The following is a 25,058-nucleotide window of genomic DNA, read 5'->3' as shown; positions in this document are numbered from 1 at the left end:
ATTCCTGTTTCCCCTTCTGTCATGATTATAAGTTTCCTGAGCCACCCGGCCCGGAGACATTGAATGTGAGTTAATTAAACCTCCTTTGTTTATAAATTACCTAGTCTCAGGTTTTTTTTTTTTTTTTATAGCAGTGTCAAAATGGACTCATATGTAATCTATACTTTCCTCCTTGATTTGGTGGTTCCATCTTTATTGTATATCAAATTTTCATAACCCTATATATCTGCCTTTTACATTTTCGTTCTTTTCAATGGCCAGTTTGCCTTTTTTCCCCCATCAATACCGCATTGTTTTAAATATATATATCTTAATATCCAGTCAAGAAAATAATTCCTCTTTTCTCTCTTTTTAAGTTAAAATGAATGTAGTGGTGGTGGATGGTGGATATTTATTCAGTCATGTAAATTTTAAAATGAATATATTAAGTCACAAACAAAATACAAATAAATGTTTGGTATTGCACTGAATTTACAGGTTAAGTATAATTGAGATTTTTATAATATTAGGTTGTCTTAGCCAAGGGTAATAATGACCATCTACCCAGTGATTCCCATTGTATTCTTGTAGCCTGATTAGATATTTAAAACATTCTCCATATAAGTATTGCTTCATGTTCTCTATGTAAGTAATTTGTTTTTTTAATCTTGTTCATGACAGTTTCACTGAACTTTCTTATTAGATTCAATAATTCTTTTTTAATGTTTTAAGGCAGATAATAGTTCCATAAATAATGACAATTTTATTTCTTCTATTTAAAAGTTTACTACTTTTTTTTTTTCTTCTGTTATACTCTTGTCCAGGACTTCCAGGACCATGTTAAGCATCAATAGTGACAATGAGCATACTAATTTCATTCTCAATTTTAACGAGAATGTACTTAAGGTCTTTTGCTAGGAGTAGTGTACTATAAATTTTTGGTACATGACCTCTATAAAGTGAAGAAAGTTTCCTTCTAATCATAGTTTCCTAGGATTCTTTTCCAATGTTTTAAATATGTACTAAATTCCATCAAGTGCTTTTTTTCTGAATCAAATGAAATAATACCCTCTCTTTTGTCATTTTAGTCTATTAATGTAGTAAATTAAGGTATTTTCTAACTTTTATCATCTTCATGTTCCTGGAATAAGCCATACTTAGCCATTATTTATTACATATAAGCACATTTTTGGATTCAGTTAGCTAAAAGTCAAAATCCTTAAAATGGCTTACAAGAGCCTATAGTCCTTGCTCACTCTTCTCCCCTCTATGCCTCACCCCATTATATCTCTGACTTATTTCCTTCAACTTCCCTCATGCACTTATGTAGATCCAGTCATTCTGTCCTACTTGCTATTCCTCCAAATGGCCAGACACATTCCCACATCAATGCCTTTGCACTTGCAGTTCCTTCTGCCTAGAAAGAACTTTCTTTGATATTCAAATGGGTCACTCCCTCTCCAACTTCATGTCTTCACACAATTTTTCATCTTCTCAGTGAGGCCTATCCTGGCATTCCTGTCTAAAATTCCAGCCCACTCACTCCAACATTCTCTATCCCCTTTCTTTGCTATATTTTACTGTCTTCATTGTATTTATTTTCTTTATTCTTGGTGTTCTGGCATTTCTATTGTCACTAATTAGGGAGAGACTGCCCTCCCAGAGGTAGCCAATTCTAAGGGATAGCAAAAGGCTTTTCAGTGAGCACAACTTTCATAAGCAAACTAACCAATCCAGAGTCCGCAGCCCTAACCATCTCCTTTATCGAGCTCTTACGTACCTAGGCCTCTCCCCTCAATCAACCCAGGGTCAGGTCCAAGTCAGCTAGGGACAGACCTTATGCCGCAAAGCCCACCTGCGTTATACAAACTAGGCAATCCAAAGGTGTTTACCCTGCCCTACCTCACCTTTCCCTCTGAAACCCCAATAAAGGTTGTAGCCTATGACTGACTGTCTCTCAGCCCTTCTGCCCACTGACTTCCCTTGGTGCCCTTACATGTGGCCCAGCATGGTGTGCCGTGTCTCCTGTTTTCAGTATCTGTGAGCAGAAACTTACTCTATGGGAATCACTTCACGTCTGTGTGTCGTAACATACCTGATTAAAACAAATCTCAAGTTCAAATGTTAAGGCATTTACTTCTTATGTCTTCTCACTTCGTACGAAACATACTATACAGTTTATTTATTTACACTGTTTATTGCACGTTGTCCCTAATTAGAATACAAGTTTCATAAAGCAGGAATTTTTTTTTTTTTTTTTTTTTTAACTTCTGTATCTCCATTATTGAGAACATTCCCCAGTAAATTCTGGGTCCTCAATAAATATTTATGAAATGAATGAATGAAATACCAATGAATAAAATGAATCTAATATTTTCCTTTCAAGTAAGGAAAACGAGAAGCAATTAATGTTGGCATATTGATATAGTTTCTGTCAGTTTATGCATTTTTGTTTACAGCTGACTTAGTATTTCCATCGGACAACAGTCATTTGCATGTTTGCTGAGCAGCTCCTTGCTCTGTATCAGACTTTGTGCTGGATATTGGGCAGGCAAGGATGACCAAAATAAACACTATTCTTGTCTGGAGGAAGTTTTCAGCCTTCAAATTTTAAATCTCCTGTTTATTATATTATGGGCAATCCCCCATGTTTCAAAATAAATAAGATTTCCATGAAAATTAATTTTAATAGTTGTACAACAAAAGATTTAAAGCAATCTTCCATGCATTACATGGGGCCGGCAGACTTGCTTTGTTTATAGACATAAAGTTTAAATTCGTTGCCAGTAATGTAAAAGTTGATTGAGTTAACATTAACTAATCCAGATTTCCAGCTGCTGAAAAAAAATAGGAAATTATAGAAAAAAGCGCCTGGATCCTCTCAAAAAACTTATTGATACTTAGAGCTGAATGGCAGCCTCTAATGTAGATCAAGTATTGGTTTGTCTGGAAGGTTTTCTTTCATCTCCCTGTTTTTCTCACTTATATTAACTGACTGGTCTCTGTTCATTTTGACTTTGTGACCTCTGTATAGAATATTCTATTATATGGATGCATCATAATTTTCTTAGCTGTTTCCCCAAGGTTAAACAATTAGGTTATTGCTAAATTTTCACTGTTATAAGCAACAGATAAATCTCTATCTCTATGTCAGATTATTTCCTTAGGGTAGATTTTTCTAAAAGGGAAATGACCAAGTCAGGGGGTAGGGATATTTTACTTGCTTTTCAAAAAGAGTACGTAATTTTCTACTCTCAGTTATGTATGAGGGTGCATATTTCAATGATGGCCTACTGAAGCTGCATTTTAAAATGTTTTTATTTTTACTAATAAGCAAAAATTGTATTTTAATTTAGATTTATTTGATCACCATTGAGATGAACCAGTCTGTATTTTATTGGCAGTTATGCAGCACTATTTGCAAAATTACTTTTATTTCAATTTACCATAATTTTGTGGTTGGTATGAGCTTTTTCTCTATTAATTATGTTAAGATTTCTGTGGCTTATTTACTATACATTTTTGTTATTAATTTGTAACTTTATGACTTCTTTGATAAGCTATTTACTTTTTAACATTCAAATCAGGATATTTTTATTTTTTAATTTTTTTCTATTGCTTTTAACTTTACTGTATCCTTTATTCTGTAGAGGTAAATTAAATAGCCATATATACATTATACTTTTCATGACTGATTTTAAATATTTTGCTTTTTATTACTTATTATTATTTTGATATAAGGTATCTAAATTTTTGTGTTGTACTGTCAATTTTAATTGTTTTGCTTTTTTTTTTACTAGCATCACAATCAATATTCTGAAATATATTTACTAAATAAATCTCTTTCATGCCAATATATATACCTTATTTACTGTGTATTAACTTCTTGTGTACATTAGCAACTGTATCTAAGTGGTATTATTTTGTTTCATAAATCCTCTCAATGCTTATGACATTTCATTATTAAAACTTTGTAAGATACTTTAATGGCCATATCCTGTTAAATATAAATCCTTAAGAGTTCATTTTTTAAACATAGCCATTCTCATTTGTCTCTAATTTTTCTGGAGTAGAATTAGAATTATACTTTCAAGTTCCAAAATATCTTCTAAGTGATATTATGTCATATAAATACATTTAAAAATAATTAACATTCTAAGAATAATATTGACACATAATTTTTGATCTTTCAAAAAATGATAGTCCTTTCACTTTTTAACATTTCTGTGATATATTTTTTACACTTTTTTTTTCCATAAAAATCTAGCACACATTGGCTGCAACTATTTTTAACTATTTTATATTTTGTTGCTATTTTGACACAATTATTTTCTATTACATTTTCTACTGATTTATTTTTGGTATTTAAGGACAATTTAATATATTTGCTGATATTTACATATGCTTCTGAATCTTTATTTTTCAACCCTTCCAATTGACTCAATAAATGTTATATATTCAACATTATAGTCTCTAATATTTTATCTTCCAATTATAATTTTTATTTTGATTACATTAGCTATTGTTTTGGTTATAATTGCCAGAACATTAAAAATATTAATGAAGCCACGTGTGGTGGCATGCAGCTGTAGTCCCAGCTACTTGGGAGTCTAAGGCAGGAGGATTCCTTGAGCCCAGGAATTTAAACCTGTAGTTCACTATGATCACTACGATCATGGCTGACTGGCCACTGCATTCCAGCTTGGGCAACATAGCAAGATCCTGTCTCTCTCTATATTATATATATATGTATATATATAAACAATATTTCATATCTTTGCCTTCATTATGGCTTTATTGAAATTATCACTAATGTTTTACCTTCAAGTATGATATTGCCTATTGATTTGCCAAAATCTTCATCAGGCTAATAAATTCAATTATTTTATGATTTATTAATTATTTTTATATGGAATTAGAGTTAAATTTAAACGACTCTTTTCTGGAATCTCTCGAGATAATAGAATTTTGAAAATTGTATTAGATGATATTATCTATTATGCTTTAAAGATAATATATTTTTGCATTTCTATAGTTCAGAATGAATTACTCCTTTGCTCTGCTATTAGGATTTTATTAGTATATTTAAAGATATTTATAAGTGAGATCACATAGAATTTTTCTTGTTCACCTTATGTGTTTAAGCTTTGGGGTTAGATTACAACTGGATTTATATCAGTCCCTTTCTCTCTGTCAGGGTTGGTCTCATTGAGAAGGTAACAGATGAGCAACAACGTGAAGAAAGTGAGTGGGGGAGCCATGCAGCTACTGGGGGAAACCAATAAAGGCGGAGTGAACAGCTAGTGCAAAGCCATAAATTAATGAGTTTTTTCAATATGCCAGGCTTGGTGTTATATCGAGGGGTTTAAAGAAGAATAAAATGTTAACCCTAACCTTGAATCTACCAATGAAAGTATATTGATCTGCTATAGTAAGACAGCTACTATGAGAGAGAGAATCACATAGTGCTTTTGGAGGATATAAGAAAGGATTCTAACCCAGTCTGGAGGAAATCTGGGAAGAACTCCTGCTGGAGACATTGCTTCATATGGGTAGAGTGAGTAGGACCTACCCAGGTAAAGGAGCAAGATCTGTGTGAGAATAAAATACATATAGGCAACTTAAATCAGTCAAGCATCATGTGAGTAAATGCCGCAAGTGAGTGGTAATGAGAGTCGAGATGGTGTGTTAGCCTGTTTTCATGCTGTTGATAAAGACATACCTGAAACTGGGAAGGAAAAGAAGTTTAATGGACTTACAGTTCTGCATTGCTAGGGAGGCCTCACAATCATGGCAGAAGGCGAGGAGGAGCAAGCCTTGTCTTAATGGATGGTGGCATTGCAAAGAGAAGAGAGAATGAGAGCCAAGTGAAACGAGTTTCCCCTTATCAAGCCATCAGATCTCGTGAGACTTGTTCACTATCATGAGAATGGTATAGGGGAAACCACCCCCATGTTTCAATTATCTCCCACTGGGTCCCTCCCACAATGCATGGGAATTATGAGAGTACAATTCAAGATGAGATTTGGGTGGGGACAGAGCCATACCATATCATTCTGCCCCAGATCCCCTCCCAAATCTCATGTCCTCACATTTCAAAACCAATCGTGCCTTCCCAATCATCCCCTAAACTCATTTCAGCATTAACTCAAAAGTCCACAGTCCAAAGTCTCATCTGAGACAAGGCAAGTCCCTTCTGCCTATAATCCTGTAAAATCAAAAGCAAGTTAGTTACTTCCTAGATACAATGGGGGTACAGGCATTGGGTAGATACAGCCATTCCAAATGGGAGGAATTGACCAAAATAAAGGGGTCACAGGCCCCATACAAGTCCAAAACCTAGCAGCACAGTGAAATCTTAAAGGTCCAAAATGATCTCCTTTGACTCCATGTCTCATATCCAGGTAACACTGATGCAGGAGGTGCATTCCTATGGTCTTGGGCAGCTCCACCCCTGGGGTTTTGCAAGGTACAGACTCCCTACCGGGTGCTTTCACTGGCTGGCATTGAGTGTCTGCAGCTTTTCCAGGTAGACAATGCAAGCTCTCCATGGATCTATCATTCTGGGGTCTGGAGGATGGTGGCCCTCTTCTCACAGCTCCACTAGGTGGTAACACAGCAGGGACTCTGTGTGGGGGCTCCCACCCCACATTTCTCTTCTGCACTGCCCCACCAGAGGTTCTCCATGAGGACCCTGCCCCTACAGCAAACTTCTGCCTGGGCATCCAGGTGTTTCCATATATCTTCTAAAATCTAGGTGGAAGTTTCCAAAACTCAATTCTTGACTTTTGTGCATTCAATGGCTCAACACCACGTGGAAGCTGCCAAGGCTTGAGGCTTACACCCTCTGAAGCTGTGGCCCAAGCTCTACGTTGGCCCCTTTCAGCCGTGGCTGGAGAGATTGGGACACAGGGCACATGAAGCCAAGTCCCTAGGCTTCACACAGCACGGGGACCCAGGGCCTGACACATGAAACCATTTTTTCTTCCTAGGCCTCCAAGCCCATGATGGGAGGGGCTGTTGTGAAGACCTCTGACAAGTGCTGGAGACATTTTCCCCATTGTCTTGAGGATTAACATTCAGCTTGTTACTTATGCAAATTTCTGCAGCCTGCTTGAATTTCTCATCAGAAAATGTGATTTTCTTTTCTATCATATTGTTAGGCTGCAAACTTTCCAAACTTTTATGCTCTGCTTCCCTTATAAAACTGAATGCCTTTAACAGCATCCAAGACACCTCTTAAAGGTTTTGCTGCTTCAAAATTTCTTCCACCAGATACCCTAAATCATCTCCCTCAAGTTCAAAGTTCCACAAATCTCTGTGGCAGGGGCAAAATGCCACCAGTCTCTTTGCTAAAACATAACAAGAGTCACCTTTGCTCCAGTTCCCAACAAGTTCCTCATCTCCATCTGAGACCACCACAGCCTGGACTTTATTATTATATCACTATAAGAATTTTTGACAAAGCCATTCAACAAGTCTCTAGGAAGTTCTAAACATTCCTGCATTTCCTGTCTTCTTCTGAGCCCTTCTGTTCCAACCTCTGCCTGTTATGCAGTTTCAAAGTTGCTTCCACATTTTTGGGTATCTTTTCAGCAACACCCTACTCTGCTGGTACCAATTTACTGTGTTAGCCTGTTTTCACAGTTGATAAAGACATACCCAAGACTGGGAAGAAAAAGAAGTTTAATGGACTTACAGTTCCACATGGCTATCACAAATCATGGCAGAAGGCAAGGAGGAGCAAGTCATGTCTTACATGGATGGCAGCAGGCAAAAAGAAGAGAGAATGAGAGCCAAGTGAAATGGGTTTTCCCTTTTCAAACCATCAGATCTTGTGAGACTTATTCACTACCATGAGAACAGTATGGGGGAAATTGCCCCATGATTCAATTATCTACCACCAGGTCCCTCCCACAATGCATGGGATTTATGGGAGTACAATTCAAGATGAGATTTGGTTGAGGACAAAGAGTCAAACCATATCAGATGGGAAAGCTTGGAGGGGTCAAACCATGTTGCAGTGTCAGAAGTTTGTTATCTCTGTGTGCCAGTAAGAAGCTATTTAAAGGCTTAAGGCAGAGGAAAAAACCACATTTTGTTTTAGAAGAGTAATTGGCTATCACATGTAAATGACATTGACCTTGAATGGAGCAAAACTGAAAGCAAAGAGGTCACTTAAGATTTTTGTTGATCATCTGAACAAAGACTGAAACAGAACTGAACAAAGACGACAGAGGAGAAGATGTGATGGGTGGATTTGACAGCTGTTTGTAACTAAAATAGGCAAGCTTTGGTAACTGACTAAAGGAAGAAGGAAGGATAGCTTAGAGTCTAGACTAATTCCTAAATTTCTGGATTGTATGACTAAGTAAAAGATGATGTATTCTGCAATCAGTTCCCTCTCAGAGAAGGAATGCTAAAAAGGTGCAAGTTAGGGAGAAATGATAAAAGAATAAACATATCAATCAAAGATTTAACGTCAAATAAAAGACACTAGTTTCAAGCTCCCAAATGTGTTGTGTATATGTGTGTTTTAATTTCCTTTCTTCAAAAGTAGTGTACATTTTTTATGATATATTAGATCTGAGAGTCTGCTTTATTCTGCACTTGATACCTAATACATGTATGTGTATTTTTAATAAAGTCTAAATATACCCAGGGGGCTTGTTTATTAATTGAATTTCCTGAGGCATAATTCATTCCCTTGAGGTGCTAATAACCTGATAATTTCAGATCTTTAATGCTTAGATGTATTAATGAGAACAAATAACTTTGTAAAAACTATTATTCATATTTGTCTTTTAACTTTTATTATAATATGAATTTCTTTCATTATCCCCTACCATTCACATACAAACTTTTCTATTTTAGGAAGCCTTCAACAATGACCTTTTGTTGTGTTAAAGACAATCTTATCATATCTAAAACTGTCACCTCAAACGCATTGCTTCTAGTAGGGAGAAATTTGCTCCTAATTTTTGAGAGAAGGTTAAATGAAGCTAGAAGGCTCCTGTGTCCTCTTATCGACCTCCCCTCCAGGGTGTTCTCTCAATCTTCCCACTGGGTGAATCAGTGCTACCCATTATGTGAGCCCTCAGATGTGAAAAAGGCAGCAGCTTCTTTAAAGCAGGGGAGGCTGGGTGAAGCTGCCCTTTAGCACAATGGGGGACAAATTGCCTAGAGAAGGGGCATGAGCTGAGTCTGCCAGGTCTCATGGCACCCAAAGCACAGCACAGCCCCCACCCAGAGGAAGAAAGGCTCCTGAGGACATGACAGAAGGGTCAATGTATTAGCATTCCTGCTGCTATAAAAAGACATCTGAGGACTAGGTAATTTATAAAGAACATACATTTGTTTCTCACAGATCTGGAGACTGGGATGTCCGAGATCAAAGTGCTGACGAGTTCAGTGTCTGGAGTCTCTGCTTCCAAGATGACACCTTGAACTCCGTGTCCTCCAGAGAAATTGAACAGTACCCTCGGATGGCAGAAGGGATGGAAAAGGGCAAAAGGGGGTCTAGCTTATTCTCTCTGGCCCTTTTATAAAGTTACTAATCCTATTCAAGTGGGTTCCACCTTCATGTCTTAATCACCTTGTGAAGAGTCCATTCATCTCTTAATACTATCACATTGATGACTCAGTTTCAACATGAACTTTGGAGGGATCACAAACATTCACACCATAGCAGTTTACATGACAAAAGAGTGAAAGGCATACAACAAGGGATGATGGGATGTAACCATGGACAAAGTTATCCTGAGTACAGCTGTGACAATAAGGGCTCTGAGAAAAATTCAAACTGTGTGACTCTTTGATATGTACACGTATCAGAAAATTCAAACGTGGTTTGAGTTTATTTAACTTGAAAAGTGATTAAATGCTGTAGGAAATTTACTGATGGCAAACCTCCAGCGTTTGTATTAATCATGCAATTGTCACAGATCCATTCCAATGGATTTTTGTGCTGTTGTTGTTGTTGTATAGCATTATCTCTCTCTGGGTGCTTTTGGTGCACTTGATATTAAAACCAACTCTGAAATCATACCACCTTGGGTGATTTTAAACCTTTGTGATAGAGCATAAAATATATGGGAACACCAAAGTCAAGTCACACCTAAAACTTCTGCCTAAGATACTGACCACCCGCATAAAACTTCTCAGCTATATCACGTCCTTAGAAGTTCAGCTTCACTACACAAACTTATTTTATGATCAGAAAAGTGTGTGAAGTTTTATATCTGAAAGTCAAGATTCTTTTGAAAGCCAAGATTTTTAAAACTTGGAAATAGATGGATCCAAATATTGTGGCAACCTAAAAAATCATATGCTTAAATCTTCAGATATCCACTGAAACTCCATGTGAATATAAAAACAGAAGATCTGGGAGACTGTAACAGCCCTGGTAACTAGAGAAATGGTCTCAGCCACAGGCCAGAAACTTTAAGGAACTCTTGCAATACAGAATGCAGATAAGGGGCAGACCAAAACACCTGATAACCTTTGAGAAGTTGGTTATTTGGTGCCCCTTCGATGCCATATTCTTTAATATCTGATAAGCATTTATATATAAAGGACATGAGGGGTTGTCTGAAAGGGGCAGGGGATTGGAGAGCTAATGAGGGGCAATATGGAGTCTTAGTCTCCCCATCTTCCAACTTGAACATCCTGTCCAACAGTGAATAGGAGCTCCCGCCATGCCAGGACCTGTCGTGGTGATCTTGTCTGACATGAGTAGGTTCCTTGTGCACTTAATCCCTACTTCAACCAGATCATCGAAGTATTCTTTCTCAACATCCAGATTCATCTCCCCAAGGGAAATATGAGTAAATGCTGTTTTCTTTTTTTATTTAATGTTTTCAGTGATATTTTTGTCCCATAATGATGTATCTCTAGCCTTCTATAAAGCTTGATGACCCCCCAAATCCACCTCTGATTCAAATGACGCTAACTTGAAAGAAAAAAACGGATTTGTGGCCTACCTCCTGCTTGCAGATGGTAACTGGAAGAATACTGAACTGAAAGCTTTGTCATTCCTAATTTGTGGCAAGCATGCCTAGAAATGAGGTGGAGTGTGAGGAGGAAAGTGAGTGAGAGACATGTCAATCTCAACCGGCCCTGGGACATGCTACAGGTTTCCAAGGCTAGAGGAATCAGGGACCAGGATGGTACATACTGTATTTGTATATGGCACCAATAGAAGTGCCACAGTTGCCTTCAGGAAAGGGCAGCATGCCAGGGAAACAGGGTTGAGTTGCCTAATTCAGGGCTGCCAACACACAATGAAAGAAGGGTTCTGCGGAAAAATTTTCTGCTGCCAGATCAAGACAAACAAACAAAAATAAAAATACCTCTCTGATTCCTTCCTCTACCTCTACTTGTGGAACAAAAGCAAAGCCTATTAATAGTAAACATCTATTTTTATCCATATTTACTAAATGATTTTTTAAATGATCCCTTTATCTCTCATAAAACCCACTTCTAATCCCAATGCCAAAAACCAACCACCAAACAGAAATACCACAAATCTTTCTCTATAAGAATGAACGAGTGACAAAAGAAAGGTCAGACATTTTAAAACTATGTTTAAGTTAATATTTGCAAATCATTCATCCGACAAAGGCCTAACATTCAGCATCTATAAGGAATATAAACGAATTTAAAAGGGAAAAACAATCCCATTAAAATGTGGACAAAGGCTGGGAACGGTGGCTCCTGCCTGTAATCCCAGCACTTTGAGAGGCTGAGGGGGGCAGATCACGAGGTCAGGAGATCAAGACCATCCTGGCTAACATGGTGAAACCCTGTCTCTACTAAAAATACAAAAAATTAGCCGGTCATGGTGGCAGGCACATAGTCCAGCTACTCAGGGAACTGAAGCAGGAGAATCAATCACTTGAACCCGGGAGACGGAAGTTGCAGTGAGCAGAGATCGTGCCACTGCACTCCAGCCTGGGTGGCAGAGCGAGACTTCGTTTCAGGAAAAAAAAAAAAAAGTGGACAAAGGACATGAACAGACACTTCTCAAAAAAAGACATACATTCTTCTAACAAACATATGAAAAAAAGCTCAGTATCACTGATCATTAGAGAAATGCAAATTAAAACCACAGTGAGATACCATCTTACACCAGTCAGATTGGCAATTATTAAAAAGTAAAAAAAAAATAACAGATGCTGGCGAGGTTGCAGAGATAAAAGATTACTTACATACTGTTGATGGAAGTGCAAATTAGTTCAATCATTGTGGAAAATAATATGGCGATTCCTCAAAGAGCTAAAAGCAGAACTACCATTCAACTCAGCAATCCCATTACTGGGTATACACCCAGAGGACTAGAAACCATTCTACCATAAAGATACATGCATGTGGATTTTCATTGCAGCACTACTCACAATAACAAAGAAATGAAATCAATCTAAATGCCCATCAATGTCAGAAATGGATAAAGAAAACGTGGTACATATACACCATGAAATATCACGCAGCCACAAAAAAGAACGAAATCATGTCTTTTATGGGAACGTGGATGAAGCTGGAGGCTATCATCATTAGCAAACTAACACAGGAAAAGAAACCCAAATACTGCATGTTCTCACTTATAAGTGGGAGCTATAAGTGAACACCATGAAGGAAATAACAGATACTGGGGTCCACTTGTGGGGGAAGAGAGGAGGGAGAGCAGCAGAAAAGATAACTATTAGGTACTGAGCTAAATACCTGGGTGATGAAATAATATGTACAACAAACCCCCGTGACCCATGCTTATCTATATAACAAACCTTCATATGTATCACCAAATCTAAAAGTTAAAAAAATAAAAACTATGTTTAATAAATAATTTAATGAATGGTGATTAAATTAATGTAAAGCTAATGAATCAAAGCAAATTTATTAGTACTATAAAAGAGATACTAGAATAAAAATGAGAAAAACTAGAGAAAAACCTGCAATTGGTATTCTCCCAAAATGAGAATAGAAATTACTATAATCATTAGATGCTATATCTGAAAAAGTTGAGCACAAAAAAGGAAAAAAATCAGAATTTAAAAATTTCTATAATTGTTACATGAAAATGACTCTCAATTTAAAACTGTCATGAAGGCAATGAAAAACATTAAAATTCAATAAAATTTATTTATTAGTGAAAGGAGTAAGAAACACAAGACTTCCTAAAGAAACATATTTGATGGGAATGCCACAAAAACCTTAATCGGTGAAGGCAGAGAAAAGCACAAGGTTTCTTCCTTAAGCCATAGAGAAATGGAGAAAGAGAGGCTATGGTAGTCACTAGTGATTTTCACTAAATAGTTATAATTCTGTTAAGAGTTAACAGATAAAATCAAGGATATCCAGTTAAACTTGAATTTCAGACAAAAAACTAATTGCTTAGGTGTAAGTATGCCTGAAATATTGCACAGGGCACATTTATTCTAAAATTTATTTATTTATATGAAATTCAAATTTAACTGGAAATCCTGTATTTTTATTTGCTAATTTCTGGCAACTACTCTCTGTCTTCTGTGTATAGTGGAATCACATTTCCCTACCTCTTCAAGAAGTTGAGTATGATCAGGGGACTTGCTTTGGCCAATGAAATGACAGTGCAAGGTATTTGAGTCACTTCAGATGGGAAATTGCTAAGAGCTGGTGAACAATTTTATAGAGAAGAATGACCAACTAGTCCACCTCAGGCAATCAGTATGAGGGGGAAATAAGCCTTTGTAGTTTTAAAGCACTGGGATTTGGGGGTTGTTATTTCAGCATAATTGGATAGTATCATGACTAGATATACAAGTAAAGATTAAAGGTGGGAAAATAGACATGTATATATGTAAGATTGAAAATAAACTTCTATTTAGAATTTACTGACCAGACTAAGTCACAGACTTCACTCAAGGTTAAGGGGAGGTACAATCCTACCATGTTAAGGGGAGGTACATAGAAGTGGAAAAAAAGCAGAAATATGGTGAACAATACAAATATAACTACACAGAAACATAAGGGCACAGTGGGAGAGAAAAAAAAAATTCTAAGTAAAAAGATCTTCAAATTTGATAGCAATAATAAAAGTAAAAATGTAAATTTTAATATATGTTAATAAAACAATAAATAGCATTTAAAATGAGACAAAGCCTATTTTCAAAAAGCAAACACATTTCGAAATTGTGACTGACATGACTGGTGGCCAATCCAATATTCATGGTCTTTCTTTTCTTATCATGGGAGACTTGGTTTTATTTATTTATCTATTTTGTGGTTGCTAGGAGGTAATATGTGCACCTGGTTTTATTTTCCAGCCTCTTTTTCAGAGGAGAGTTGTCATGTGACATAGTTCTGACCAATAGGAAGTGAGTAGAAGTCCCTGGGTGGGACCTCAAAATGGTGCAAAGTCGGCAGGCACATGCTTTTTGTCCTTCCCATTCTTTTTAGCTGGAGTACATTTATAATACTGCCACAGCCAATTTACAATAGTAAGCAAGAGCCTAAAAACTGTGATGGATGTGTAGAAAGAGAGAAGCAGCTTGAGTGTCAACTTCTTTTAATATGAGAAAAATAAAATCTTTTTATTTAAGGCACTGTATGATGGAGAGTCTTTTAATTGAAGCCAACTAAATTCTTAACATACACAGTTAAAAAAAAAAATATTTAAAACACCAAATGAAAATGGGCAAAGTATATCTATACGCACATTTGCTTTCACAAGTCCCAATTAAAACTTATAATAAAATGAGGAAATACCTTATATTCACAATGGATTGGGGGCGAGGTTTTGGGGAATTATAACTATGCCTTACTGGTGGGATTGTACTCTTGCTCCATACTGGTAGAAGTTATTTTGGAGAGTACACAGGAAGCATTTTACAATGTACAGAAGTTTATGCCAAGCAATTCCACTTCTAGAAGTTTGTCCTAGGGAAACACATAGGTATTTGAGTTAGTATTCTGAAAGCCTTTATAAGGTTTTATAGTAAAACCCTTAAAACAATGTGTCTAAATATCGAGGTTGGTTGCATCCATCAGACTAATTTTATATAATTAAACTTATTCCAGAATCTTATACATAAATATATAAATTAGATAAATTTGCAGCTGCCATGATTGTGTTAACATATAAAAGCCCAGGATATATACGATATACATCACCAACAACACAGGTATGTATGCATATATTTCGTTAGCATACATAGAGTTTCATTAGCCTATATGCAACTTGTTTTTATAAAATTAATATGATACCCTGCCATTTTAGCACATTCACATTTACCACAATCCTTATTAATAGCTTTCTACTATTTCTTATAGTCTTTCACACAAAATTTTACGGTTGCTTGTAGTCTTATCTATTATAATTCATCTTGCTATTTGTGCTTATTTCCATTGCTTTTAATTTTTCACTCTTTCCTACCCTGAGGTCAGATTCGGTTAAAAATAGTTTAATTTTTTGACCCGATTCTTTAACACTGCTAGAATGCAGGGCACAGTCTGAGGTTAAAATGAAGTGTGTTTTGTTTGTTTGTTTAAATTAACATGTTAACCAATTTTCTTTGCAACGTTCACTGAATTCGATATCTGTATACAAGCCTTTGTATGGGCATGTGTTAAGCCACAGATCTGAAAGTTAGACATCTGAATAGAGTGATATAACCTTTCAGTATTTCTCCAAGGGGGCTTTATGCACTTGTATAAGTGGTCAGAATTCGCCGTACCACATTTGTAAGATAAAAGCATCTCCTGTTTTTTTCTTTGTTTTTTTTTTTTTAATGAGAAGGCTATTGAGGGCCATACATCTGTCAGTGTTACATGTGATAGAACACTAAATAACTGCATTTGACTAGAACTGTCAAAACAGGATAATGGATGGCTTATCTAGATGGATCAATTTGTGACAAGACTTTCTGTTTCCTCAGGAACCACCTTTCCTCACTTTATTCTAAAGCCCAAAGGATGCATGAGAGTGTTAGATGAAATATAATCAGAGAAGACTGAATAAGAGAAAGTGGGCTGAAGGAAAAAATAAAGACATATTCCCAAGGTTGCCTTTCATCTTCAAAAGGCAAAATGCCCTTTGGATCAGAGAGCTGCAGGACAAGGCTTGGGAAGTAGAACCCAGCACAAGCTAGCTACCACTTGTGTGAAGCCAATTGGAGTACTCTAGGTATATTCAGAGCTGCCTGAATTTCATATTCTGAAAAACTCCTCCACTAAAAGTGGTGGTATTCTCCTTTTCATTTTTTTGTTCATTTCCAAACTCATGACTCTAACTTTGACTCCTGTGTAGCCACAATTTGTCCCTCCGGCCACAGAGGTCACCATCACAAGCCTGAGGTGACATGATGAGACACTATTTAGAAGTCATGCTTTTAATTGAGAGCCCTGCCACAGTCCCAGTCAGCCCTGACATCATAGGGTGTTAGGGAGGAACTGCTTTTGAAGTAGCTGAAAGGTCATTTCTTCCCAGACAAGGCTTTCTGAAATTACAGCCTGGGAGGAAAATGGCTTCATGCCAATTTTAATACATGTTCAAACTCAAGGTTCAGCCTCAGAGGCCCAGAAGATAGGAATAGAGGGGGAAAAAAAATGTGCCTTTGATGACTGTTCTTTCTTTTCCCTTTTGCCTTGTTATTTTACTCTGCTTGGGAACTGAAAATATTTCTTACAGCTAGCCAGAGAGGAAATGGTGAATATACAGCACTGCCGTTTTTTTTACTTGGGTTTACGGATTTTACTAACTTCAAGTCTGAATTATTAAATTATAGACAATGAAAGAAATAACTAAAATAATTATAGTTTTAGCATTTGGGCAGTATCCTCAAAGGTACTAGCTTTTATTTCAATTGTTTTTCTTTTTTTTTTTTAAACTTACTATGTGGCCAGGTACTGTGTCTCGAAGAACAAAGAAGAAATAAGACATAGTTCTTGCCCTCTCAAATATTTCAGTCTGGTATTGTATAGGAAGAAAGTTAAATTAAGCATTTCATATGTTAGTTAAATAGAAATGTTTCTGTTATTTCAGAGTATCATCTAAAGTCCTCGAATTAAGAATAATAGTGGCTAAGCAACCCCACATTAGAAAGTAAAACACTAAGCCATCTCTGCAGCACCTGTAAATTGGAGAAGTCATAAGCTAGCTATACCATTTGTTTGGAAAACTGGAAATTTCTTTAAAAATTAAAATACACTTAACCTATGGCCTAGCAATTTCTCTCCTGGATATTTATCTAAAAAAATGAAAACATGTGCCCATACATAGACTATTATGCAAATGTTCACAGCAGCTTTGTTCATAATAGCCCAAAACTGAAAACAAACTAAATATACATCAACATGTGAATGGATAAACAAACTGTGGTGTATCAGTAAAATGGAAAACTATTCAGCAATTAAAAAGTGAACAAACTACTGAAAAACACAACAAAACAAAGCTAAGCAAAATAATTCTCAGAAGCATTATGTTTAGGAACAGAAGGCAGACAACAAAAAATATATATCCCATAATCCCATGTATATGAAATTCTAGACTGGGTAATCAAATATGATAGAAAGCAGATTAGTGGTTGCCTGTGGTTAAGAGAATGGGGTTAAGTAGACTGGGGATTAATTGACAAGGGGCATGAGAGAAATTTTGGAGCATGGAAATATTCTATACTGCAACTCTGGTGGTGGTTACAAGGTTGATTACTATAACTTTCAAATGGGTACATTTTAATGGTATATAAAATGTATCTTAATAAACTTGTATTTTTAAATAGGTAGTTATGCCAATATTGGTTCTCCAAGTTATATGAGAAAAAGGCTAATAATTCATTAGCAATTTGGAAAATTAGAAGATTCCTTTAGAGAGAGACCATTGTTGTAGAAGGTGAGGTATTTCCTGTTATCATAAGCCAACTGATCAGAAACTTTGAGGGAACTACTCACTTAACCTGATATTCCGTAGAGATTGTGGAATGTAATGGCTGATAGCTTATGAGTGAAATATCTATATCTGAGAGGATGGGCAGAGTGTCCTTCTGGGCTGTAGAATTAGAGGCACGGTTGCTGTGGGAAGAGCCTGTACTTCCAGAGTTTGATGAGTCAAGGATGTGTGTTTCCTTCCTGAAGGCCTGATGTGGATCTCATAGACAATAACTAAACTTGGAGTGTCTTAGAAGCAAGTCTGTCCATGAGGAGCTGCTAAAGGAGTGGGCCATAACAATTCAGTGGCTGGGATAGGTGTCGGTGTTAATTAGTCATCTAGAAAAAGCCAAACTGTGAGATGTAGATACCCACAAAAATGCCCTAGAGAAGAGTCAAGGTTTGCTTTTGGACGTAGAAGTATTTCAGAAACTACTAGGTTATCAATGTACCTCACAAGTAAGCTGCATCTGTACCATATCTCTTCTTCACCAACCCCGTCACCAGCGAAGAAACAAAAGTGGCACAAAACGAGAAGAAGAATAGAAGACTGTGCTAGGCCATTTATGAGAATCAGACTCAGAGAATGAGATATGATCATGGAAGCAGAGGTCAGAGTGATGCAGGACCACAAGCCAAGGAATGCAGGCACCCTCTTGAATCTGGAAAAGGCAAGGAAACAGATTCTTCTCCAGAGTCTCCAAAGGAACACAGTCCTGCTGGCCTACTGTGGACCCCTGGCCTCCAGAACTTCAAGATGATAAATTTGTATTGTTTTAATAATCCACTAAGTGGCTTTTTTGTAATTCATTATAGTAGCAATAAGAAACTAATACAAGAGATAGCCTAGATTTTCTAATATTGCAAGTATATGCAACACAAAAATCTAGATAGCCTAGACATTTTTATAATATTGCAAGTATATGCAACACAAAACAGTTTTATTTGAAAAAAAAAAAAGCTGTTTTACTATTTGGGTTCCAAATTTTTGGAACATATTTGTTTCATGTTTCATAAAGTTAGTTGGAAGTCTATATCCATTATGCACTTTATTGAAGATGCTTTCCCTCATCTCCCAGTTCTCCTTCCCCCCTTCTCCCACTATAGGCTCTCAATTTCTCCTTTATAGCACATATCAGAGTCATAATTTTGTAAACTTTTTATAAATTTTGATGAACATGCCTTTTCTACTAGAATGTAAGCCCCAGAGGGTCAGAGATCACATATAGTCCTATTTTGTTTCATTTTGCCTTGTTTTGTCTACCACTGAATCTCCAGGACTCAATGTTGTGCATATAGGAGACACTCAATACATACTTGTTGAGTAAATTAAAACTGACTGAATAAATGCATTCTGCATTTCCTGCCTACTGATATCTTCAGAGGGAGTGAGAAATAGATATTGTATATTGTCATTGTGTAAACTTCTGTTTGTGGTGCATGGGTTGTAAGACTCAGAAACCATTATAGAAACTATAAGGACACACTACACCAGTCAATAGAAGAACTGTGAATCTGATCCATAGAGCCAACCACAAGGTGGCAAGAATACAGCCCAGTGAAAGCAGCTTGTCTTTGGAAGGTTCTTAATATCAGCACACTCTATCAGGAATCATTTTTTTTTTCCTAGGATGAAACACTTTTTAAAGGAGCAATAATTTACTAACTTAAAATGCTAACATGACATCAAGAGTTCATCTCATCACTCTTCCTGGCTCAGGGTCAAAATATTAAACTCCTTCTAGGCAAGAATCCCTTATCCAAGAAACCTTAAGCGAAAGACATTAAATAGCCTAACTCAGTAACTCTTTGTCTAACTTTGTGCCCATCAAAACTTGGCTGAGCTATAAGACAATGAGAAACACACCTTTAAAGATATGTAAGAATGTTAGAGGGAAGTTGAGGCCTAGAAATTGAAGAAAACCACTTGGGCCAAAGGAGAGCAGGTGATGTTGGTACCCTTTCTTTGTCACCTCCACATTCATCATTCCCATGAATAGCTAACCAACAGCTTCTACCTGTCACTGTATTCCTAAGGGCTTTCTCTGGCCTCTGTACCCTGCTGGCGCATGCACACACACACACATTCACACACATACACGCACAAACACCAACACACACCACAGGCCAGATAAGACAGAGGTAACTATCTGGAGCAGCACTGAACCAATGATTGATGGATGTTGCTGAATAAATGCCCTAGTCCCCTTACTCCTTGGTTGGGGATAGCTGAGGCATGGTCTATGCTGTCTTCCAAAGTTCCAGCCTTCAGTTTCCCATAGCATGTGCTCATCCTTATGGGCTTGCTTTCCTTCTATGTCCTACTTTCATACTCCCCTACTGGTGCCTCCTGGGGTCACTGCAAGACTATGAAGGGTATCAGATTTTACTCTACTTGCAAGGTAATAATTAGCTTAGCACAATATCATGGAAGCTGGTAAAAGATACGAGATTCCTGGGTCAGATACAAAGGGATGTATTACAGCAATAACAGTGACCAGAGCATTAGTGCACGAGCTTGTTTTCGAAGCCCCAATCCTCACAGTGTGACACCAAGAAAACCAGGTGACACCTGCACACTCGGGTCATGTTATAGGAGATGAACCTTCACTTCAAAGTGAGACATCTTTACTATATTGGAAAGTAAAAAGACAAGCCAAACCAAAATAAATCAAAGGCATTCTTGCTCTGTGAAGGGAGACATTATCTCTGTCTCCCAAGGTTGTTTGCTATATAAACAACCTTGAAAAGATAGTCCAGATGAAAGACAGTGGCTCGGCTCACAAGATGTATAGAAATGTGAGATGCCTGTAGAGAAATGTCTTCCAACAATCTCTTTCCAAATAAACTGCTTGTGCTTAAATCCTTCTCTCAGACTCTGCTTCTGGGGGAATTCAACCAAAGAAACAGAGCAGGAAGTAACTTTTTAATGTCCTATAAGTTGTATTATTATTATATCTTCTTGATCTTAGTTTCTTAGAATCCTCATTTTGAAGTTACTGCATAATGACTTTGAGACTCATGCATAATCTGAACCTCAATTTCTACTTCTGTAAGGGGAACTAATGTGTAATAGAAGGGTAATGAATATCATAGGTGATGATGCACCTAGAAATAATTTTGAACTTGAAGCACTATATATTGATTGGCAGATAATCATAATCTTGAATATTGTTTTACTATTACCTATGAATAAAAATTAAATCTTGGATTTTTATATTTTTAATTTCTGAGACTTACTTTCAGTTCTAAAAAAATTACCTTATCAAATTTCAGGCCAAAAAAATATGTAGGGTAATTTCTTTCTGAAATTGAAAAATGAGCCAAATCTGCAAGGCTTCCCTCTGCCCTTTCAGTGACTCTTGACTGTCACTCCCATCCTTCTCCTACTTCTGCCCCAACTAGGCCTAGACATATCGTGCCAAACCCTGGTTGTTGCAGCTCTTAAATAATCTGGCCAACCCAGATTCCAACTGAAGTAACAGTGGAACAGTCAGCCTGCATGCTTGATACTTCCTCCTGCTAGGTGTTAACAGCTTGTCAAGGCTGAGCAGATCAGACTGGTAGACAATGACATCAATATGCCAATAGGCCCCTGCTTTCCTCCATCTGCTGTAAAAGGTGCATCAGCAGCATTTGTGTTGTGGGATAGAGAGCTCAAGGCTCATCCTAAATTCCCCCGTCTTACTCACACTTTCCTTCAGGGATCCACGTTTCTGAGACCTGAAGTTCAGAGCAACTTAAATCACTATCTGCCCAAACATGTTGACTTTTGCCGATATTTATTTTTCCTTCCTTCCTTCCTCCCTGCCTCCCTCCCTTCTTCTTGTTTTCCTCCCTTTTTCCCTCCCTCCCTTCTCCATCTCTCTTTTAAATTCAAGTGTGTGAAGAATAAGTAGATAGCAGCAACTATGGGGGCTGGGAAAGATGACTCTGGCAGAGAAAAAGCAACCTAGGGCAGGTCAATTTCCCCATCTCTCATTCTCTCATATAAATATACAATATAAGAATACAGTATAATATATGTGTAGTATCTTTTTTATAATAAACAGTAAATTTTCTAGAATATTTTATTATTTATATGGTAATACGAATAGCACAGATACTCATGAATTCATCAGCTTATATATAAAACATTTATAGTCAGATTTATATGCCCTACTAAATGACTATATTATGTAATAAAGATATATTTGTTAAAAATACTAGAAAATTTGAGTTTTTCTAGTATTTTCTTCGTAAATTAAAATTTACAAAGTTATATAACATGGACTATAATGACTACAATTGTAGCAAGAGCAGTGGTAGTAGTCAATAATAACAATAGCAGCACTTTGAGTTCAGTTAATCTTCCTGTGACTTACATATATTATATCATGGAATCCTAATGACAATTCTATGAAGGAATAGTATTTTCCTCATTCATATAAATGAGGAAACTAAAGTTTAGAGTTATAAAATAACTCAGTTCTATCAAGGTCACCTACCATGTAAGTGGTAAATATCAGATTAAAACACAAATTTGCTTTATTCTAAAATCCTCTGCTCTTAACCACCAAAAAGGCAGTTAATAGCACCTGTCTTCCATTTTAATCTCATTTTTTGGAAGAACAGGTTTATCTATGGTCATTTGATTTGGCGAAATTTATGAAGTCATAAGAAGGAAAATATCAGTTCCCAGATTAAGAAATCTATATAATTTCACCCTTTTTAATAAAATACAATCCACTTGGAGTAACCTAGTAAAACATTTTTGTCTGATGTAATCATTTCTAGATATTAATGATAGAAAAGCATTTTAGAGGGCAGAAAAAGTGGCAGACCACCCACAAGAACTCTTGGATATTGGTGTACTTACCCTTAAAAGGAATTTTGATATATTCACAAAATTCTGATGAATTTGAGAGCATTCTGATGCTAATGCTCACTCAAAACCACCATCACCAACTGCACGTGCTTCAAATAACCACATCAGGACAAACAGAGACAAATGCATATTCTATTAAAATCCCAGTGTTCTTCTTTTGCTAATTTTAGGAAATAGAATACAATCGTAAGGTAATTGTTGGAAGTGATTTTAGAAATCAGCCAAACAGGATGGCATGTACCTATAGTCCCACCTACTCAAGAGACTGAGGCAGGAGGATTGCTTGAGCCCAAGAGTAACAAGGCCAACTTGAGCAATGTAATGAGATCCCCATCTCCAAAAGAAAAAAAAAATTGTCTTACCTAGGCCACTTTTGAGGCTGAGGTGGGAGGATCTGTTGAGTCGGGGAGGTCGAGGCTTCACTGAGCTGTGATCACGCCACTGCACTGCGCTCCAGCCTGGGCAACAGAATGAGACCCTGTCTCAAACACACAAAAAGAAAGGCATAGACTCTTGTTTATAACAAGTGAACCAAAGATATTCGAGGGCAAAGCTAATCACCTCTTTCATCCATCCTTCTCTCCAATGACATTCTACTGAAAAGATCACTAGCAATGGCTGAGTATGTGTATTTTTTCATTCTTTCATCCTTAAAAGTAATAGCCAGGATACATACATATATATACACACACACATATATATACATGTGTACATATATATGTGTGTACTTATATACACATATATGAAGGAATAGTATTTTCCTTATTTATATAAATGAGGAAACTAAAGTTTAGAGATATAAAATAACTCAGCTCTATCAAGGTCACCTACCATGTAAGTGGTAAATATCAGATTAAAACACAAATTTGCTTTACTCTAAAATCTGCTGCTCTTAACCACCAAACAAGGCAGTTAACAGCACCTGTCTTCCATTTTAATCTCGTTTTTGGGAAGAACAGGTTTATCTATGGTCATTTGATTTGGCAAAATTTTTGAAGTCACAAGAAGGAAAATATCAGTTCCCAGATTAAGAAAACTATGTAATTTCACCCTTTTTAAATAAAATGGTATATATACACACACATGTGTACATATATGTGTGTACATATATACATATATCTATGTATGTATATATGTATGCATGCTGGTGACATATGTATACACACATACAAATAAGTTTTTGCTTGGTGGTTTTCACAAAATTCAAAAATACTGTTTTTCACTTTGGCAAACTTAAAAAAAAAAACAACAGTTTATCAAGGATGGACATTCATACCAGCCATTAGCTATAGATCAAACTTTTTTTTTCAATTTCTTTAGACATATATGCACATAAACTACATTTTTTAACCAAAAAAAAGTGTTCATAGAATAAATGCGAAAAAAATTTTACGTATACACTTTCTCTCTTTCTCTCCGTCTTGGTTTACTTTTCCCTTCCTATGCTTGTCTCTGTTTACTCATCCCCCCACACCATCCTCAAGCTGTGTTTAGGCTAATTTGTGTTAGTTTCTTATATTCATAATCATATAAAATCTATATATGGATATACATACATAAAAATATTATATATCTAAATTTAAAATAAATTTTATTGTATATATTTGAAGTTCACAACATGTTATAGGATACATGTACATAGTAAAATGGCTACTACAGTGAAACAGAATAACATATCTATCATCTTACTTTCATAGTCAGTGATTTTGAGTAATACCGTGATCATTTTACTCTATTTCATGTTTTTATTGTATTTTTAAATAGTATGAAGTATTCAAAACATAGCAAGTCTGAAACATAAAACATACACATTGTTTTCCCTAGAGACAATCACTATTACTAGTTTCTTGTGTGTGTTTTCCCACAAATAATTGTCCAAACGTAAATGCTAGGGACTATAAGATACTCACTGTTTGGCACTTTAACTTTCCCATGTAATAATATTTCTTGTGATGTGGTGGATCAGAGTGGTGGGAAAAGCTATAGGGAAAGGACGCAAACCTTCTGAAAGGTCAGGTTTTGCAGAGCCCTGGGGGAGAATAGCTGAAAACAACTGTCCTATAACTCTGAGGCAGAGGGCAAGGAGTAAGTACAAGGCAGTGTAGGGAAATCTATCTTAAACAGGCTTGTTTATTTATATTGACCAGGAACTGACCTTTGATCATCCACGCCCATGCACGAGAAGTTCCCTGAAAGGGGAACAATAAATGTTAATTACCTACAGGTTGCGTTTGCTCCAGGTTTTCAGCATTGCGCCTGCACTGAGTAAAAGCAAGCAGCTCCAGCTTCTTGGGGCTGATCTGTGGTCACTAGA

The 25,058-nt window shown here is 36.5% G+C and overlaps 1 long non-coding RNA gene across 2 annotated transcripts in view; it reads right to left on the bottom strand.

Moving 5' to 3' along the window:
• The window catches only part of LOC135969607 (uncharacterized), a 94,917-nt gene extending 70,086 nt beyond the window's left edge, over positions 1–24,831 (bottom strand). For both annotated transcript variants that reach the window (XR_010584899.2, XR_012430624.1), the window contains exons 1-2: positions 24,655–24,831; positions 23,107–23,222 (exon numbers count right to left, since the gene is read on the bottom strand). This is a non-coding gene — a long non-coding RNA (uncharacterized lncRNA). The remainder of the gene's footprint in view (positions 1–23,106; positions 23,223–24,654) is intronic.
• Between the last annotated feature and the right edge of the window lie 227 nt (positions 24,832–25,058).

The sequence above is a fragment of the Macaca fascicularis genome, chromosome 2 (genome assembly GCF_037993035.2).
Source record: "Macaca fascicularis isolate 582-1 chromosome 2, T2T-MFA8v1.1".
NCBI classification, from domain to species: Eukaryota; Metazoa; Chordata; class Mammalia; order Primates; family Cercopithecidae; genus Macaca; species Macaca fascicularis.
The sequence above is the reverse complement of the archived record's forward strand: the minus strand, read 5'-3'. Positions and strand labels throughout refer to the sequence as shown.